General features: G+C 39.1%; 1 protein-coding gene across 1 annotated transcript in view; it reads left to right on the top strand.

Annotated features, from left to right (window-relative positions):
- Positions 1-19,568, top strand: part of LOC124227108 (uncharacterized) — a 444,749-nt gene that overhangs the window by 105,818 nt on the left and 319,363 nt on the right. The window contains exon 4 of the mRNA XM_046641003.1: positions 16,132-16,220. The gene's annotated coding sequence lies outside the window, so the exon portion shown is untranslated. The remainder of the gene's footprint in view (positions 1-16,131; positions 16,221-19,568) is intronic.

The raw sequence follows: 19,568 nt of genomic DNA on the forward strand, positions 1-19,568 counted from the left end.
ACCACAGAGAAGCAGAAACTTGGGCAGAGAGAATAACATCAAAAAAGAAATTGGTCCTTCTGATTCTCTTTGGCACTTGGGATCATATTCTCTGGAAGCCAAATTGTTTATTGATTCTCTGGGGACTGCTCCTGCTGTAACACAAGCAGTGATTTCATAATGGTTGAAGTTTTCATTTTGTTTCACAGGTTGGCTGCCCATGTTTTCTTCAGTGATATCCTGATCTTTGTATTGAGAGCTTCTTTTGGTCATAAAAGAGAGGCTTGTGCCCCTGGAACACTTCCTGGCTTTGCTGTCAGCCTGTTTCTCTAACCGTTCTCTAGGCCTATAATACATCCATGCCCCTTGTCTACAGAAAGTTTGAAAGTAGTGAAGTTGATCTAAACATTTTTGTGAACAACTGAGCAGTAAGTACAGTTTCAAAGCTGCAGCAGCTGTTTGTGTCTTTGCCTTGCAATCTGGTGTCTTAACTGGAATCCTTTATGTCAGAACATAATCTACTTAAAAAGTTTCCATTTATGTCATGAATAATAAACTCGATGGCTCTTTACAACATCCAAATAGGCCCTTTAAGCTGCCTTTTCAGATGATAGCCTTCTTCTCCCAATGAAGAAATCAGAAAAGTAATCCCTTTAGGCTTCTCATGAAATATTCATTCTTTGGTATCACTGCTAAAAATTTAATTGGCAAGTTGTGTCTCCACCATATTCACAGCATATAGTATTAAATATCAAAGTGATACTAAGGTATATCCCACAGTTTATGTTTAAAATATGCATACAATGTGTATTAAATAAGTTATAAGAAGCACACATACACATAGTCTAAGAGGATGGAGCGTTCTCTAAGAAAGTCTGTACCTGGTGGTTTTGAGTTTAGTGGCTCTATCATACCTTTCCTGATATCAAGCCACTCGGACTGAGTCAACAGCTCACTCTTTTTCTCACCTTAGCTGTCTTCTTTTTCTTCCTCCTCTACGTTGCCTGGCTATATGAACTCCACATCTCCCTCTGATCTGTATCAACATCTTCAAGCACCCATTTGTAACTTCCCAGACCTCACCAAGATCTGCTCCCTTTTCCTTTCTGCACTGGCTGAATTTTGGACAATTCTATCCTGTTACCTGTTCAAACGTGAAAGCAGAGCCAAAAGAACCACAGACCATGCTAACATTGTCTCCACTCTTTGATATAGGCAGAGACAACAGAGTTACCATCAACATGTGGTGATTAACACTGTTGTCACCAACCTGTTGAACTGAGCCCAAGTAAGGTGGTCACTTGACTTCATTCTTCAGCAATCCATGCCCCAGGAAGCTTCCTTTTGGACTAGGGTCAAGTGCTGAACTTGGAGAAATAGACTCACATCACTTAGTTTCCAGCTTTGGACTAATTTTGCTTCTCAAAGAAACAATAAAACCCAAATTGAAAAATATAGTTCTCGCAGGAAAAAATTTCATGAATAGTTTAGCAGTAATTAGACCGAGCCAAAGAGAGAATTAGTAAATAAGAAGATAAATATGAAAATATAAACCAGAACACAGCCCATAGAACAAGGAGACTGACAATACAAAATTGGGGTTAAGACATGGAGGATTCAACGAGAAAATGTAGCATTTTAAATTTGAGTTCCAGAAGGAGACAACGGAGAGAATGAGGAGAGGCAATACTTAGACAGGTGCTGGCCGAGATGTGTTCAGAACCGATTATAGACTTGAATCATCAGAGTCTAGAAGCACAAATTCTTCAAAGTAAGAGACATAAAAAAAAGTCTACCGCCATATACATTGTGGCACTGATGAGCACCAAACACAGAGATCTTAAAATGATTCTTGGAGAAAGAAAAGGAACAACAATTAGATTGATAGCTACCATGGATGCCATGTTGAGATACAGTAGTGGTCAATCCTAAACTGTTTAGCAACCAAAACTGTATTTCAAGAACTAAAAACAAACACATTTTTAGATAAACAAAAACTGAGAGTTTACCACGGTAAAGGTCTAACTAAAAGAGCTTTTAAAAGCTATCCTTTAGGAGGAATAAAAATGACTCCAGAAGGAATATCTGAACTACAAAAAGAAATGTGAGCAAAAAAATGATAAGCATGTAGATAAATCTAACCACTGACAGTATAAAATAATACTAACAATGTCTATTTTGTGGGGCAAAACAACAAGACAGAACTATAATACTGAATGACAGTGGCTTATGAGTTTGAAGGAGGGGGAGAGGAGATAAAACGTTCTGTGGTTTCTGCATTGTTTGGTTGGAGTGTTAAGGTAATGATTAACCTGTGGCTTTGATATATAGGTATGCTGAAATTCCGAAGGCAAAATAGAAAATAATTCAAAGTAGTAGAGAAAAATTGAAATAAAAATCAAAGATATGAAAAAAAAGAAGCATGGACAAAGTGGGACAAATAGAAAGCACTGAATAACATGATAGAAATGAATCAAAATATATCACATGGTAAATGTAAACGGACCAATTTCGTCAGCCAGAACACAGATTGTCAGATTAGATAAAAAGAAGGTATACTTCTGTTTAAAAGAGAGACACATCTAAAACATATGGAAATTCTGCACATGTGCATTGGAAGACAGGTGCAAAAATATTCCTGGAAGCATTGTTTCTTAGAGAAACAAACAAACAAGAAAACCAGACACAGCCCAAATCAAATGCCCTTCAATAGGAAAGTGTTTAAATACGTAGTGGTATATCAGTTAATTGGCACAATGTAAGCAATGAAAATAAATGAATGACAAACACACAGATCAACATGAATGAATCTCAGAAACAAGATGTTGGATATATAGCATGTTTATAAATTTCAAACATATAAAAATATAATATATTTAACATATCCGTAAAAAAGTCTACTAAAACTATGGAATTCATATCTAGAAAATTCAGTGCAGTGATTTCTCTGTTTGGGTAGTAACAGAGGGAAATACCAGGGCCAGTTTCATGGACACATGGCCTGTGCAGTCACACAGGGCCCCGTGTTTAGAAGGACCCTATGCTTGGTTTAATGCTCTGCTGTTACCATCTGGAAATGTTCAATAATTTTCAACAAGGGACCTTGCATTTTCATTTTGTACTGGGCCCCTCAAACTATGTAGCCGGTCCTTCGGGCTACATCTGTGGAGAGATACAGAAGGGCACTTGAATTGTACTGATGATGCTCTTCTTAACCTGGCAGATGAGTACTTGATATTTATCTTATGTACTTCATGTATAGTGTTATACATATTTGTATGTATGAAACATTTCATTTTACAAGTTAATTTTGAAATGTTACCTTCAGAGCCACTGGTTTATAATACTCATCAGGAAGACCCAGGCAGAGTCACAGAGTCACCACCTAGGTGGAACTGAATATCCTATTTATATGGTTGTGATGTGGAAATTGGTCTGAGTTGTTGAGTAATTATACTTAAGCATATGCTTTCGACTCTATAAAACCCGGGTGAGTAATATCAATTTGAGGGAAAAGAAGAACCCTCTGTATTTCTTTACACAGTTGGAGATCCAGCTGCTCTTGTTTTCATATTGCAAGTGTGTTTCCTTTGCAAACTTGTTAGCTCCTGCATTATTTGGAGGCTCTGCCTTTTAAAGGCAGGCAGCACTTAAAAACTACGGGGCAGAACCTATCCGATTCTATTGCTGTCATCAGCAGCTGGTGCACCCAGCGTCCTCTGAGGAAGTTAGCTGCCCTCTAGCCACCGTGGATATTGTGCGAACACAGCACATCTGCTCTAGTCAGTGGCTCACCGTGCTTGTGTGACTGTACAGGCCGATGCGCCATTCATGTGGGGTTTGGCAGCTTCAAAATTCACACATAGAGACAGCTGGTGAAATAGTTTGCTAAGTGGTGCACCCCCTTTTCATCCAGCCACCTGGATCATTCTGAGAGGCACAATGTGACCATCACTCTCTAATGCCTTGCTTGGTAGCCAGCATTGGCCACAACTTCTTGGGAGTTTTCAAAAGCAATACAACATGTTCAATTTTTCTGTACAGCTCCCAAAGAACTCTTGGTTGTTTCAGCTTGATTGTATCCTTTAAGTGCCTCTTAACTCTGACCTTCAATCCCCTTTTACTATCCTATCATTATGCTTCTGCTCTCTCCAGTGCAATGAAGTGCAGGCACTCTGATATTATGCATTCATTCCTTCAGTCACTCAATAAACATTTATAGAACATCTTAAATCTTAACTCTCACTTACAGATCTTAAAGTCTTAGTCCTCTTTGCCTCATCCTTCCTCTTTTTTGTCCTTTTTTCTTTATTAGTGGCTCTGATTTATGGGGTTTAACGGTCTATGCTCTTTGAATTTATTTATGGCAATGTTTTTCAAGCTGACTCACTCCTTTCCACAAATCCAGCCATTGTCTTTCCTGTTTTGCAATGAATCATGTAATCTGTTGTGCTCCTTAGAGGTTCCTTGACGAATTCTTGAATGGCCAAAATTAAAATGAAATACAACTTTTGAAAAGCACAATTCATGTAAAAAGCAAGCTTCACCTGTACCTATTGTTCTCAAATATGGTGATCTGCCTCGTAAAGGGAAAAGGATGATGTCTATTGCAAAGTATTGTATACTTTTGGTTGAAAATACAAGTTGCATTGCAAAAACTCTCAAAAGTTGCCCACGTAACTAGAACCATTATCTTACCTTTTAGTCAAATTTGGTGAGCCTAGATAATCTTAGTAGCAGAAGTCTTGCCGTGAATTAAACCAACACTTAGCTGAGCGCTTATTATGTGCAAGGCATAATGGGACATGCAAAGAGGTGCAAGATATACTTACCTCCTTTCAGGAGCTAAACTCTCACTGTAGATATCTATACATATAAAAGGAAATTAATAATACAAAGTGAATTGGCCAATGAGTCATTCAGGTATTAAGCCCAGTAAGAAAGCAGAAAAAAAAATGATTATTGGTGTCCAGGATCGTCAGAGAAATATAGGGGCAAAGATGATTTGCCCATATTTAATTAGACTGTCTTTGGAGCCAGGTAGACTTATTATTTCTGCAGACAATTAACTCCATACAGAGAAAACACTCAGATTACTCTATTCATTACTTCTTCATTGCTTGAGACAGATTTATTTTGAATTATTGTTGGACATTTTCCTCTTTTTGTTTTTTTTAAATTGACTGCACATTTGCCCAATTTAATTGCTTATTTATTTCCTTCGAAGATTATGTCAATGAAATTTCGTCTTCTAGGAATTGAGTCCTTATTTTGGGTTATGTGTTCTTCTTTTATTGTTAATAATGAATTTGATTCATTGTAAGCTAATTGTACTTATGTAGGAAAAAGGCGATATTGAATGTTGGGGCACTGTAGTGACAAGGCCACATGTCTTAGAGATCAATGGGACTGGGTTTGAATCCAGCCTTTACTACTTGTCTATGCAACTTTACTCAATTCTTTATCTGATAAATGAGGACATGTTTCATTTAATATTTTTATGGGGTTTATTTTGTAGGATTACATAAGATAACATAGATAACACTCCTGTTTGGTTCATAGATAGCATCCTATATATACTAGCAACTATAATTATCCTTTTCTAATTATCCCAGTTCATTTCGTATATGTGACAGGACTTCGGCTGAATACACAAAAGTAATCTATATTTTTAGAAAATATTTTAAGGTTTAGATTAAACTAAAGGATTTTTAAAGTTAATGCTTTCAAGAAATATACTGCCTCAAGAACACTGTCTTTTTTCCATGTTGTTTAGATCTTAATGGTACTTCGTGGGTGGTCTGCCAGTTGAGTTTCTTGTCTATTTTTTTTTTTTTAAAGAAGAGTATCTATAATTCTTGAAATGGATATTTTGCCAATTTTCACATGCCTTGTTTTCTCTTCTCAAATCAACATGTCTCCATATTTATACAATTCGGAGTTCAAACAACATTCATTACACTGCTGTCACTGTACACAGAGACAGTCCAAACTTATTATGCCCCAAGATAAAACACGATCCAACTAAATGAACAGATGTGTTGCATGAGCAAAGCCGTACCATGTTGTTCCTATTTATTGTCTGCCCTGTTTGGAGGGCATGCCTGGCGCTGTGAGGTGGAGGACAAAGGGTCTTGCCAATTGCACTTATTTAATGAAACATTTTATGCACGTTTTGTTCTTCTGTTTTGTTGCACTGCCCTTGGGCGACAGAATGATTTTTGGGAAGTTTGGTTAAACTTGTCAAGCCTTTGAAATGACTTTAAAAATGTTTTATAGTTACAAAAATTAGTTACGTTTATTTCAGAAAATAACACATGCTTTCCAAATTTGGGAGCTAAGATAATGAGCTTTCAAAATGCAGGATGCCCAGCAAAATTCCATCCAGCTTTCACAATTTACTCTGTGTTTTTCTAATTGTGTTGTGCTTATTTTCTACTCCTTTTTGCACCTTTCCTGTCTAATAAAAATGAGAAAAACACAAGCAATTGTCTATGGAAAGTAGACCCAACATCCTCTGTTAAATATAAGTCTCCACGAAAATAAAATCCAAAACATAGGAGCTTGTGTTGCTGGGACTTCTCCTTCAGCCCCTTCCTCTGTCAGTATTACTCCTGGGGAATCAGGGGAACATGCATTAGCACTAAGCACAAGGGGTTCAGGCTGTGTTCCCGGCCCATTTCTTAAGTGTTGCTTACTGGTATTTCTAGCACATGCATAGGATTTTGAAAGAAAACATCAATTGGATCTACCTGATTCAGGTATAGATCTTTATTAATACTTAACAGTAATAACAACAGTGTCACCTGGAAATGATTGAAATTTCAGGAAGAAATGAACTACAAATTCTGCATCCCTCCAGCATGGTTAAGTCAGTAAAAAACATTCCCTTCCCATTTGATTATGTTACAGTATTGCTAGGAATTACTGTCCTGGGCCCCCTCTTTTTCTGTCTTTCTGACGTTCCATTGGCCTGTGGTATGTTTCTGAACACATGCTAGAAGACAGTTTATACTTATCAATATTTGTCCATATCCTGGTACTACCCCCGTGACAGGGGCTAGGGAGATGCAAAGAGCATATACATCGGAATGAACTGAGTTCAACTTCTGATTCTGCTCCTTACTCCCTGTGATAATAGACCAGCTCCTAATTTATGTTTCCTCACTTGTGCACAATGTGATGTCATTTAGTACCTTCCTCAAGGGGCTGTGTTTTAGGACAATAGCAAAATTACCAGCTGCCTCCCCTCCATGTGCTGGGTTTTGACTTAAAAAAAAATTATGATGCAATGGAAGACAGCCAAAGAGTTTCGAGTGTTTCTCTCCAGGTTCCTATCAAATACAGTGTTACTCACTCTGCCTTCCGTCTTCTGTCAGAAGTGGGATTCTTTCTGTCTTGGGCAGGAGAAGAGCCCTGAGTGGGCTCATTTGGAGTTGACACTGGCCTCCTAGGTGATTGTCCACAGCCCATGGTCAAGCTCTGTGGTTGAGGTCCTGCACTTAGGTTTAACCTTACCGAGAATGAAGCTTGAAATGTGGAGTCTTGGTGACATCCAACCATAACTCTTATATCATTTGAGGCAGGATCAGAGCTGACCTCCAAAAACAAGTTGTTTTCCTGATGCAGAAAACTGCAGGGCAAGAGATTATCTTTCCTTTTAACTTAATTCCTTAATTGAAGCATTAAGAAGTGAGCAAGTATAATTTCATAATTTCTAGACAAGGAGGCTTTACCCACAAGATTCTGCACGTATTAACATCTTCTCCAATCTTGGTGCAATTTATCTTTTGGTAATGGGACCTGAATATCTTGCTTCACTTTCCTTAATAGTTCTCATTTATTAATGCTGTGTGTTCTGCTTGAGGACGTCAGAGAGTTTATATAAGGTGTTGTTTTTACTGTTAAATGAGATTACACATTCCCAGCATTTAGCATGGTGCCTGGTCCCTAGTAGACTCAGTAAATATAAAGACCCCCCAGCCTCACGCTCCCTTCCCACCACATCAGAGCTGCTGTATAGACACCAATAGCGGTGGCTTCTCAAGCTTTCCATCTGCTGCTCCTCCAAGTTCAGTCTTGAAGGAATCCAGGTTATTCAACTATTATTTTTATTACAATACTGCTTCTTTCTCAATTCACTGTTTCACAAATTGTTGACTACGCTATAATTGCCACCATGTAAGTATTCTGTGTGTAACACCTGCTTCAAACCATTTTTTCTAGGCTGTTGTGGACAGCGAAGTTTTAAAGTGCATTTGCTTTTAGATAAGGAAAGAAAATTAATTTAAGAATAACATGTAATACTCTCCCCTGTTTCTAAGACTCTGTTGCCCATTAATTTCTTCTCTTTTTACCCTCCTCAAATGCTGCCTGCCTAAAGTATTCCTGTCTAATCACTTCATGTTTACTTCTCTGTGAGCTTATATTAACAATGTAGATCACCAGTCTGGTCACTGTGAAAGATGAACAGGTATTTGATTTGGTAAAGGATCCCCAAGAAAGCCTCATTCCTGGACCCCTTCCCAACCCAAGTAAATGCCAGTTTGTAATGAGACTTCCTTTGGACATCAGACTTTCCCCTTAGAGTAATTCAAGTCTGCATGTTTTAGCTACAAAGCTGGTTGATGTGACATGATTTAGCAGAGCACTTTGAGTTTACACAATGCTATGTTTGAAATGAAAGAATGAAATTGGCTCTTAGCTTCTTATTTGGATTGTTTTTTTAGGTATGCTTTTTTTTTTTTTGTGGGGGGGGGGGAAGAAGTTTGGCTCTGGGCTAAAATCTGTTGCCTATCTTCTTCTGTTTTTTTCTCCTGAAAGCCCCAGTACATAGTTGTATATTTCCTAGTTGTAAGTCATTCTAGCTCTTCTATGTGGGGTGCTGCCACAGCACGGCTTGATGAGCGGTGTGTAGGTCTGCACCCAGGATCTGAACCGGTGAACTCCAGGCTGCCAAAGCAGAGTGCAAACTTAACTCTTGGCCATGGGGCCAGCCCCTCCCCTGCTTTTTTTGGTGCCTGGTCAGCTTAGTTCCTGAAAGCTTGGTCACTCTCAGTGTGGATTAGGACCATACTTAGCTGTCTCAGAGAGACTTGCACTGCTATGTTTGTGCTTGTTGAGACCCCTAAGGCCTCCTCTGGCTCTTCAAGGTAGAGCCCACTCCACTGGGTACCTGCAGGCAGCACTGGGGAGGTCTGTCCAGGAGGTGATGGCAAGGCTTGCCTTTTTTTTCCCATAGGTTACGAGTCTGCATGAAGACCAACCTACTTGGAGAAAAAAAGAACTGATTCTAGCTTCACCCATGTGACTAGAAAGACAGCTCTTAATCAGACCAAAATATTGTTAAAAAGCAATATTTTAAAAATCAAATGATCAGTTAAATGAATAGGTATACCTTTATAAAAATCATCTGATCAGATTAGACAGAATTTCTATATGTCAAAACAAGCAGAAAGACTATCTTAAGTTCCCACATCTAGTAACCTTATTGAGGAATATAGTTCATAGTAGCTGGAAAACATATACTTGACTCTTTTGGAGAAGGAGAAAGAAAATATAGTAATTCTATGATATTTTCTGTTCTGAAAACCTAGAGTTAAAAACTTAATCATCTGCCTGTTTCTTGAAAACAGCATGCACCCAATATCGAATGTTTTAGGAAGGTGTATAACAGCTGGATGTGCCTGCAGAATTGGTCTCTCCACAATGGTACTTATTCCAGCTCAACCATGGGACAAGATGCATTAAAGGTGTTTTGAGGCTGCAGGGAGCACTCAGAAAAGCAGATAAGGGGGCCAGCCTGGTAGCACAGCAGTTAAGTTTGCACATTCTGCTTCAGCGGCCTGGGGTTGCCAGTTCGGATCTGGGTGCCGACCTGCACACCACTTGTCAAGCTATGCTGTGGCGGGCGTCCCACATATAAAGTAGAGGAAGATGGCATGGATATTAGCTCAGGGCCAGTTTTCCTCAGCAAAAAGAGAGAGGAAAAAAAGTTAGATAAAAAAAAAGATAAGAAAAGCAGATAGGACCAAAAATTGAACTCATACTCTGGGCCAAGAGAAGGGGGCTCAGGAAACATAATGGTTGAAAACAACTCAGGAAGTTCAGTGAGGAAATAGAGGCACAGAGTCTGAAGGCTAGTAATTTTATGAAGATTGTGTGGACAGTCAGCACTGGAATATTTACCCTTTGCTCGACAAACCTGCTGTGAGTACCCACTGTGTTCTAGGCATGGTGTAAGGCTAGGTCTTGGAAAGACATTTAGCTTCATTCAAATGGTTTACAGTCTTGAAGGGAAAGAAAAACATTTAAATAAATACGAGATAAGAAGCTGCGTAGTGTAACGACAGGTGGAAGAATATGGCTCAGTGGGCTATTGGGAAGAAGTAAGGATTAAGAGAGAGCAGGAAAGGCTTCGTAGAGAATGCAAAGGGAACTCTAATGCAATGTAGCCATCAGGAAATCCCCCAACAGGTTTGTATATAAAAACGCTACTTACCATGATACGCTGATCGTAGACTAAGCAAGTAAGGCAGAGGGGATTCTAAATTATCTGAGCCATGTCCCTGTACCATTTATCGGGAATTACTGTGGAAGGGAATTCAGAAGTCAGTCAACAATATTGGAAGAGGGAAGTAGTCGATAATCTGGGAAATTTGTTCACGGATAGTTTGATTCCAGAAATGAAGACTGGCCAAAGGAAAAGATTTCATATGACAGACCACCTGGAGATTAGTCAGAACAATGATTCTCAGCCCCTATCATATATCAGAATCACTTGGGGGGCTTTGATGGGAATATTTCATAACTGGGCCTTCTAGAGATTCAGGGGAGAGCAATAAGCATACAATAAAGTTTCTCTAAGTGATTTCAATGTGCAGTCAGGTAGAATCACTGACTTAGAGAAGTGGGTCAAAATTGGAAAAGGGGAGGGGCCGGCCCCGGCTGAGTGGTTGGGTTCGCGTGCTCCGCTTTGGTAGCCCAGGGTCTTGCTAGTTCTGATCCTGGGTGCAGACGTGGCACCACTCATCAAGCCACGCCGAGGCGGCGTCCCACATAGCAGAACAACAAAGACCTACAACTAGAATATACAACCATGTACTAGGGGCCTTTGGGGAGAAGAAAAACAAAAAAAAGAGGAAGATTGGCAATAGATGTTAGCTCAGGGCCAATCTTTAAAAAGAAAAAAAAAGTTGGAAAAGGGTGGTAGGGAAGATCCGCAAATATACAACCCTAGGTCAGTGGTTTTCAAATTTAAGCATGCATCAGCATCTCTGGGATATTTTGTTTGTTTGTTTGTTTTTTGAGGAAGATTAGCCCTGAGCTAACACTTGCCAATCCTCCTCTTTTTGCTGAGGAAGACTGGCCCTGAGCTAACATTCGTGCCCATCTCCCTCTACTTTATATGTGGGACACCTGCCACAGCATGGCTTGCCAAGCAGTGCCATGTCCCCACTGGGGATCCAGGCCGCTGAAGAGAAACGTGTGCACTTAACCACTGCACCACCAGGCCGGCCCCAACATCTCTTGGATATTAAAACACAAATTGCTGCTCCTCCAACCCCAGAGTTTCTAATTTATGAGGTCTGGGGTTTAAGGTCTGAGAATTTGAATTTCTCACTCGTTTCCAGGTGATACTGATTCTGCTGGTCCAGGGACCACATTTTAAGTACCACTAGACTAGGTAAACTGAGGAAAAGGGAGAAGGATTTGCACCTTGGGGTAATACAGGTATGGTGGGCTCACTAGTTAGGCCCTAGGTTGAAGTGATGCTGTGACAGCTCAAGAAATAGCTGTTGCGGCCAGCGCTATGATCTAGAATCTTGCTCATTGAACTGAGGTCCTCAGACCAGCAGCACAGCAGCATCTGGATGCTTGTTAGAAAAGTAGAATCTCAGAGCCAGAATTTGTATTTTAACAAGATCTCCACATAATTTGCATGCATCCTAAATTCAGAGAACCATACTGGTGGTTCTTAGCCTTGGCTTCATATTATAATCATGGGGGTAGTCTCACATCAGGCCAGTGAAATCAGAATCTCTAGGAGTGGAACCTAGTATTAGTATTAGTATTTTTAAAGCTGCCTGGATGAATCCAGTGTGCAGATAACTTTGACAACCCGTGATAACCCGTGATCTAGAATTTAATTGGAAACAGTGTGGTCAAGTTTCTTGCTGTACTTCTTGTCTTGCCTTGAGTTGCCATGATTCAGGAAATAGAAAGATATTGAAGCTACGCATAGTGGACCTTGGTATATCCATCCGGGAGGTGAAAGGGACAGCAGAAGTAGGGAGGATGACAAAATCATATCAGTTTCACTTGTTTCATTAGAAGATGTGCTTTGCCAGGCTAAATATGCAAAACCAATCGGTGACATTCCATTGGGATTCCCTACGTCTCTTCCATGATATTGTTTCTTCCCTATTTCCCCTGGCTTGAATTGACCCCTTACATGCATCCTCATGTCCCAGATGTTTCCAATACAGGAATCTACCATAGCACCTATGAACACATTAAGTTTTATCTCACTTGTTTATATGTTTTTCTTCACTCAGTAGATCAGAAGCTCTTTAAGTTCAGGAGAAAATCTTGCTTGTAGCATTAGCACGTGGAACTTAACAGACACTCAGAAGTCTTGGTTAAATGGTTGGAAATATAGAATAGAAAAGAAGAGGAAATTATTGCTTTGGGAAAAATATGCTGTGAGGTTCAATAATATGGTGAAAATCTACACCTAAAATATATACATATATATGTATATCCAGAGATAAACCAAATATAGCAGAATATTAACAGTTGTTGGATCTGGTCTAGGGAATATGGTTGTTTACTGTGCTATTCTTTCAATTACTCTCTAGCTTTAAATATTTAAAATTTAAAATTGTGAAAAATATATTCGAAATTGTCCTTGAATTATTTCTCTAAATTGAGAGCTATCTCTTTAAAAGTGTTCAAATAATGAAGCTCGCCTTTCTATACTTTTTATAAATTTTGCAAAATATAATTTCCTTTCCTTACTTAGATACACTTTGATTTCTGAAACACTTAGGATTGCTTTTATACTGACGAAGAATATTTGAAAGCTAAGGAAATAACTTGTACATTACTGATTAAAAGCTCTTTTATTATAAGGAAAGTGTTGTTGGTTTGGTGGAATTATTCAGATTCCCTGTTTATGCTTATTTACTTATCTAAATCTGAATTTCCATATTAATCTCACTTAAAAAAAAGCCGTATATAATTTTGAAAATTCATTTTGTTTTTCTTAAACTTTCATTTGGTTACTTATAAAGTTTAAGTGTAAAATGGCAATTTAGATAATAATTGATGGTATTAATTTATCTTTTTGTCATATGAAGCCTATTCATCACCAGACTGATAATAGTTTATATAGAATTTCTCCATTTAAGCCCACAAAATGGCTCCTGAAATCAAGGTATTTTTGTTTATGTTTTTATTCTTTGTAAATAGCTGGAATATTTGCATGTGGAATATTTGCATCTATCTTTAGAATTTTAATTCGGGACCTTCTTAAGTATAATACAGTAGAGGATTCTTTTTCGTTTTTTTATTTCTATGCAATAGAAAATGTGATCTGTTTTTTCCCTACTGAAATAGGTGAATAATCAGTGCATTTGAACTTTCCGTTTGGTTGATAGGGATAGACTGTTTTCCAGTATTCCATAGCTTAAAATGCAATGCAGATATACTGGTCAGCCACGCCCTGACAGAACTGATGGGAATCCTTAAATTGTAAAGTTATAATCCACTGAGTCAGGGACATCCTTTTGGAGAAGGAGAGGAGAAGGTAAGTAGCAGAGATCTCAGCAGAAATATGTGGCCAGTGTTTAATTTTCATCAATATAGAGGTTGGGATTTTACCTCATATTTCCTGGTTTTTTCCAAGTGGTTCCCGGCCAATGAAGCCATCTTGTCTATCAAAAAGCACCTGGACAATCAAAAGAAGCTTCCTCCAGATAGCTGTTTAAATAGTTGTTGACGGCTTATTTTAATAGTTTTGTTCTCCCTTACTCTCAAAAAAAGCTTTTCCTTATCTTATTATTTTATTTTTATGCACTCTCTTTAATTCTTGTTTTCTTTCTCATGGAGAACAGCCAGTCTACGTCTTCCTCATATTAACTTCTAGTAACTTGAAAATGGTTCACTCATTCAGTTTTTATTGAGCACTTGTCAAATGCCAGGTACTGTTCTTGATGCAATACCTTAGTGAGACAACAAAGATCCCTGCCTTCATGGTGCTCACATCCTAATAAAGGGAAGACACAAGAAGTGCAGTAATTGTGGTTAAAAGTAAATCATCCAGCATAGTGGAAGGAGATAAAGGCTATGGGGGAAAAAGGAGCAATATAAAGGGAATTACTAGTGTGTGTGTGTGTGTGTGTGTGTGTGTGTTGAAGAGTAGCTTGCAATTTTTAAATAGGTTGGTTAGGGTGGGTCTCATTGAGGTGGTGACCTTTGAGCAAAAGTCCTGAGGCAGGGGTGGGACATGCCTGGCACGTTCCAGGAACATCAACAAAGCCTATGTGAGGTGAGAGATAAGAGATCAGTCGTCTTTTATCCTGAATGTGGAACCACTGGATAGCTTAAAAGGGTAGCTATGGCTGCTGGTTTGAGAATTGCTTGGAGGAGGGGTCAAAAGACAGGGAGACCAATTAGGAGCTTACTATTCCAGGGGGAAGATGGTAGTGGGTTGGGGCAGAATATTAGCATTGGAGGTCATGAGAAGTTATGGAATTGTAGATGTATTTTGAAGATACAGCCAACAGGATTTCCAGATGGACAGGAAGTGAAGTGTAAGTGAAAAAGAGAAGTCAAAAACCATTCTAGGGTTATAAAAAGCTCCTTTGGCTTTTCCTCTTTGAGCCTGAATTAACCCAACAGATTCTTACGCTTATAGGAAATGTTTCCACATCTCTATTACATCCTTTGGCTGTTTTCTGAAAATCTATTCTTTTACATGCTATTAAGAGGTTCATAGTAAGTGTGTGAAAACAATTCCCATGAAAGTCTTACACAAGCGTAATCGAGGGGAAACTGGTTTCAATTTATGAAAATTTGGAAAGAGATAAACACCATGTTCTCTAACAGGTTTTGATGAGAAAGAAAGTGGCAGACCTGGTTGGAAACTTCAATTTTCATGGAAATGACTGTATCATTGATCATCATCGGGCATTATTGTACCATCTCGGTGCAATGTATAATAATCAATCTCAGGTAGCATGGTAATAGCCTTGATAAATACCTGAGTCAGGATTCCTCTTAAGGAACCCCAGGCCCACCCCTTTCATTCTCATCTATGCTGTGACTAATTGTATTAAAATCATGACTCTCCTGGGTTGCTCCTCATCTGATAGAAGTCATTTCCTAAATGTATTCAATCCCACCTTTGAGAGATTATGGGAGATTTCCAATACTGTACACATGATTTATAGCTACTCTAACATCAAACCTTTAACACTCGTCATCAAAAGTACAGTCATTTGGTCAAACATCTGTTTTGGAAACACAAATGTGAATGATAAGTTAGGGAATAATTTGAGTAAAATGTGAATTTTGAGTTTCGTTATGCACGTTTCTTCCACAAACCAAACCACACAGCAATACACAAAACACACACCTCAAACACCTTCCAGTTAGCCTTATCCCTGAAGGTTGTCTTTTCCTCTTTCCTATTCTTTCACATTTGCATTCAACATCCCAGACAAGCTTCAAAGCACCAAGCAGTGTATGCAAAGGGAGAGCACTATCTGGATCGCCAAATCTTGCAGAAGTGGCTCCTTTGGGTGCCAGCAGTGGCTAATGGTTTTAGATGTTGCTACCATTTCCAAAGCCCTCAGCTTTTGGGCAAAGTTGTGAAAGCAGATAAGAAAGCCAACAAAGAATTTCCAGCCGTGATAGGAAGTTAATTGAAGAAGGAGACTACACGTTGGATCCAATTTTCAATTTTGATGAAACAGGTGTCTATTAAAAATGCATGCCTTGAAGGACCTGTCTCCGAGATAGGAAAACATGCCCATGATTTCAGGCTGCTAAAGATCGCTGAACTGCGATGTTCACGCCAATGCTGAACTGAGAACGACGCGCCACATCTATGCACATCTGCTGTTACAACTTTCTGTCTGATTTCAGATCACCCGCCTTCACTTCACTTCACCATAAGTCGCAAGCTGCGGCTCTTCTCAGCCCACTTCCACAGCAAACTTTCAGTCTTTTTCAAGGTAAAGTGCCATATTTATTGTAATGTTTATGTATTTCTTAATCATCGAACATGTATATCTTGCCACTGTTTTTAATAGTTTCCTATCTGTTTTTCTATGAGTTACTGATGAAGTTTTTGAATGTTGTGCCCCTAATCGCATTTTCCCCGTAAGTCGTGCAGCTTTTGTTGCACAATTTAGCACAGCATGACGACTTTTAGGAATGCATATATGGTGTTATTGCAGAACTGACAGTGTGGGGCAATAGCATTTGTTTTTTCTTGAAACACAAGGACTGTGTTGGCTGTTAAGAACTTTCTCTCAAATTGTGTGGTCTGCACGGTAGAGTAGATTCTATCCTCTGGGTCAGTTACAAAATTATAGAATGATAAGAGATTTTCAGAAATTATTTAATTAGGGTACTTCATTTAATCGGGGAACAGAGTTTCAGAGAGGTTAAATGACTTGCCTAAAGTCACACAGCAAAAGAGAGACAGATCTAGCATCAGAGTCTAGGTCTCTTGACCCCTACCTCGTCTAGCGCTCTTTCTCATTTAGATTAGTTTAAAACGGCGGTTATCACAGGCTAGCCCTTGAACCGGCAGCATCAACATCACCTTCAAACTTGCTAGCAATGTAAACACAGTGGGCTGGGCCCAGTGGTCCTCCAGGTGATTTGGATGCATGCTAAAGTTCAAGAACCACTGGCTTAGAATACAAACCGCCAGCATCTCTGTGACCCAGGAGGCAAAAAAATAATAGTAGTCTATCTAAAATATTAAGCACAATATGAGAAAGTTACATTATTTTTGTGATTTTTCATAGATTCAAAAGAGGTATTTAAAGATATAAGGACAATTCTAAGATCTTTGTTTTATCCATTGTTGCAAGTATACAGCACAAAACAAAAAGTAAGGCAGTTCTGGACTTACTTCCCTTTAGATAGTTTTCAGAGGATAGAAAAAGTGACTTTTTTTCCTGAACATGCTTGATAAGGGCAAGCTACAGAAAGCACACATATATGTGAAAATCTATGTATGTGAAAATCTGGGGGTGTTTGTTTAGTTATAATCTTGGGAATAACAAAATAGTAACCAAAGAGATTAGTCAGACTGAATAGTTTACTGAGAACTAGAAAGAGAGAGAGCTAAATAGCTATGAATTGCCTTTCCTGTTTGCCCAACTGACCACTGGAATATGAAGTTGTGTGAGCCTGGAAGATGGGGGACATTTTCTTAAATTCTTTACAACCCAAGGAATTTCCAGCAGCTAGTTTTAGTTTATATACGTAAGTGTTTGGGGGCCAGTCTAGAACTTTTACTGGGGGACTTAGAACATGTATGTTAGCCTAAATTCAGTTAGGAATCAATGTAAGAGGTTTTGGATCTCCCTTAGTTATACAGAAGGATAAGAACACTTTTCAGCCATAATAAACGTTTCGTGTGCTTTTCCCACTTCTCTCATTTGGAGTAACTATAGGCCTTAATGTCGGCTGAAGACCAGAAATGACGAGAGCAATTCAGCTAAGAGCTCATCTACACAGTCTCACTTGCTGGGCTTATCCTGGCTCACAGCTCACTAGGTGGCCTTGGGCATGTCACCTCAGCTCTTGGTGCTTCAATATCCTCATCTGTAGAATGGGACAATAGAGCTCCCCTCATGGGTTGTGGCGAGGATGAAATGCAGTTGCACATGTAAAGCCCCAGTCCCTAAGGGATCGCCATGATGTTAACACATACACTTCCAGTGAGTCTGATGCTTTTTTCTACCTCAGTCTAATTTTGGGGGAGCTTTGAGGCTTTGGTCAATTTCTTCATCATCTCTTTGTGACTAGTTGTGTCATTTTTATCTCATTGGTTATGCCCCTCTCTTTGATATTGCTGTTTTTATGTGCTAGTCATTTCCACTTAGGCTGTAATTTCCTTAGGGATGAGGATCATTGTCACTGGTGCACTTAAAACAGTGTCTTTCATAGAGTAGGTGCTCAATAAACCTGTGCTGAATAATTGAGAGAATAGACAAGTAAATGTGGGCCTCGGAAATAAACGGAATATTCCAGCAATTGACTTGCTGGTTGAGAACATTTCTACTTAGATGAACAGTCCAGGAAGTGGGCACACTGAATAAGTAGTATTGTTTGTTTCTTTTGGTAGCAAAAATATCCTTTCATGACGTTAATTTCCCTTCACTTGCACATCAACCAATGTTTTGTTCCTAGAGACCTGACGAAGAACTATAAATCCACTCTGACATGGGTAGTGTCAAGTTGAATATGAAGTAAAAGGAAGGATGGAAATGTGACCATATAAACGAATAGCCCCTATTGTTTCTCATGAACCCATGTGACACTAATCCAGAAATGCATGCCAGGGGCAGTTGAAATATGCCTTGAATTACTGGCAGTGATGCTTCTGGAACTGTGCATGTGGCATGATTTATATCCCAATGTTCTCAATCAGATTCTAGGGATCGATCAATCACACTATCAAAAACAAAGAAACAGGTGTGTTTTCTAAAATCATGTGCTTGCTAAAGGCATCTTTTCTCCCCGTATTGGTACGACTCCTTAAATGCAGTTTGGGATTTTTCCCTCTGTCTAGTGAGAGGAAAGTTGCCAGTTGAATTCTCGCTTGGATAAAGCGGGTATGGGCTTCCATTCACTGACCCTAAGACTACACTGCAGTTACAGCTCAGGTCATTAGTGAAGTGCTTTGAAGGCTCTGTTAGGCAAAGCTCACTTTAATGGTGCCAATGGCAAGGTTGAGTGATGGAAGGAACAGCTGAGCTGGCCTGAACAGGCACTGCAAGGACCTCCGCTGATCTGGGTAGAACATATTTTAATGTTCCATTTAGATTAGCTGGTGAAAATGATAGCTATTTATTAAGATCTTTGTATGAGCTTTTGGTTCAAGACAGACATTTTTCTTATATTTCTCTTGAGTTTTTATTAAAAGGCTAGTAAAGGATTAACAAAAGCAAGTAGGATGGCAGGGAAGATATCTGAAGATAAGATGAAAACAAAATTTCTTGAAAATGAAAAATAGTTGAACTAACATTGGTTGATGAAGCAGGATAAGAAAAGTGATAGCCTGGAGGAGGCGGCTGGGGGAGAGGGGACCAGAACACTGAGCAACCCCCCCAAGAGTTGGGCAGTAGAACCGAGTGGAACTGCAAATACAGTTTATTTGAAAGTTGAGAACAAAACCAGAGTTCTCCCCCGTCACTTCTACCACATATGCGCAACATTTACACTGTTCCATTTCTTGGCTGTCTTATAAACTTTTACGGAAAACCTGAATCTTAGATAACATATTGTAGCAAATAGGGTTCTGAGTTTTCTCCTTGAGGATTCTTATTGTTGCTGTTTTA

The sequence above is a fragment of the Equus quagga genome, chromosome 15, assembly GCF_021613505.1.
Source record: "Equus quagga isolate Etosha38 chromosome 15, UCLA_HA_Equagga_1.0, whole genome shotgun sequence".
Lineage (NCBI taxonomy): Eukaryota > Metazoa > Chordata > Mammalia > Perissodactyla > Equidae > Equus > Equus quagga.